Source organism: Penaeus monodon, chromosome 2 (genome assembly GCF_015228065.2).
Source record: "Penaeus monodon isolate SGIC_2016 chromosome 2, NSTDA_Pmon_1, whole genome shotgun sequence".
NCBI classification, from domain to species: domain Eukaryota; kingdom Metazoa; phylum Arthropoda; class Malacostraca; order Decapoda; family Penaeidae; genus Penaeus; species Penaeus monodon.
The window spans coordinates 36,187,157-36,189,656 of record NC_051387.1 but is presented as its reverse complement, the minus strand read 5'-3'; positions in this window follow the sequence as shown (position 1 = coordinate 36,189,656).

Sequence of the window (2,500 nt, the reverse complement as noted above, 5' to 3'; positions counted from 1 at the left end):
ATTATCGTTATCATTATTATCATTATCATGATAATAATGATAATAATGATGATGATGATAATGCTAATGATGATGATGATGATGATGATGATGATGATGATGATGATGATGATGATGATGATGATGATGATGATGATGATGATGATGATGATGATGATGATGATGATGATGATGATGATGATAATTATAATAATAATAATAATAATGATAATAATAATGATAATAATAATAATAATAATAATAATAATAATAATAATAATAATAATAATAATAATAATAATAATAATAATAATAATAATAATAATAATAATAATAATAATAATAATAATAATAATAATAATAATAATAATAACAACAACAACAAAAAAACAACAAAGATAATAATAATAATAATAATAATAATAACAATAATAATAATAACAACAATAATAATAACAACAACAACGATAATGATAATAAGGATAATAATAATAATAACAGTAATATTAATAAGAAGCAGAAGACTAAAAGGTGATTCCAACAAGACAAACATCAAACGCAATATTTACAACACCAATAAAAAGCATTTATATAACGCCATCTACAACAACAAAAGCAACAGCACCCAAAATATGATAAAAAATTCCCTAAAATAAATTCCCTCATAAGGCAACTTTTCCGCGATCAGCATTCGAGGATAGACGTTGCTGCTGTCTAAAATGTTTATCTCATTTGCATTACCGGATATAAGAAACGTCAGGCGGTGTCAGGCGGTGTCAGGCGGTGTCAGCGCTCAAGAAAGGCAAAGATCGCTGGGTGACGAGAGAATTATCTGTCTTTGTTGTTTTTATATGCTTATCGTTTTCGACTTCATACTCATTATTTTGAGTACTTTAGTCTACTTTCTCTTTGGGATATTTCATTTGTTGCTCTATAAATGTAAAGGATTTTTTCTAACTCTCTGGTCACTATCGAATATCTAAGATCTATAAACTATCACTACTAATCATCTAATATACTATCTATCTAATACAAAATAAAAAATATATGTACTATCATCTCTATCTAGTACGCTTTCTTTGAAGACAATGTAAATTTAAAGTAGAAATTCATAACGTTTTTACCCTTATTCTTAGGCAAAGATCTCAGTATGAAAATTAATTCGAAAATTATATAAAAGCGATTTCTGTAACAGAAACAACGCTTGGACATCACGGGGAGACAAAAGGGCTGAGAAGGAGAGAGAGAGTGGGGAAAAAGAGCAAAATAAAGTGTGCAGGAAGAAATGCAAGGGAAGGAAGAGAGAAGGAAAAAATAATTATGGGGAGAGGTTGGAGGGGAATAACAAAGGAAGGAGACAGGAAGGAGAGGTAAATTCAGAAGGGAAAGGAAAGGAAAAGTAGAAACAAAACTGAAGGGGAATACACACGAGAAAACGAAGGGAGGTGGAAAAAGAATGACGGTGAGAATAAAGAGACGATGGGAATAACAACAGCTAAACGAAAATAAAGAAATATGATGTGAGAATAAACACAGTGAGCAACAAAAGTACAAGAACATAAAAAACTATAATATGAAGACACGAAAACAAAGAATAATGAATAACGAGACAAAAAACAAAAAGAATTATAATGAAGAGTTAAAAAAAGGCAAGGATGATACGATGATACGAAACGAAAAAGATAAAAAAGAATAAAGAGATATAAAAACAGATTCATACAACGAAGAACAAGGGAATGAGAGAGATAACGAGAAGGGGCAACGAACAAAGATAAATAGCGAAGAGGAAGAGGAAAAGGGAAATGCAGAGGGGATCAAAGTGGCGGGACAGAGAGATGGACAATGGAACAGGAAATAGAAGAATATGCGAAGCAATGGCGAGAGAGAACGGCGTCATACAGCTCGTGTGTGTGTGAAAAATATGTACATAGTCAGATAGATAGACAGATAAAAATGCTGTTGGTGTGGTGATGATGTGGTGTGTGTGATGTGGTGTGTGTGGTGGTGTGTTGTGTGGTGTGTGTTGTGGGTGTGTGGTGTTGTGTGTGTTTGGACGCGCATGTGGTTATAAGTGCACAGTACTAGACACACACGTGCCCATTTCCGTGAGTTTGTATACTTTTATGTAGACGCCTCAAAAAAGCGAGCTTCAAAGGGAAAAGTCCCTGTGTTCGATGAAAGGGTTAATGTGGTAAGAGGACTGTGTAAGGAAGGGAGGAGCTAGCTTATCAAAGGCCACGAACGAAGAGACGGAATATGCAGATGCGGAGGAAGGAAGTGAGCTGTGGAGAAGATGCGGATGAAGGTAGCGCCAGGCAGGTGTCCACAGGAGGCTAAAGGAAATCTAAGGACACAAACATATATACAATATGTGTGACTGGACTTCAATTCATATATATATATATATATATATATATATATATATATATATATATATATAATAATTATATATATATATATAATATAATATATTATACTTATATATATCTGGTGGGGTGTGTGTGTGTGTGTGTGTGTGTGT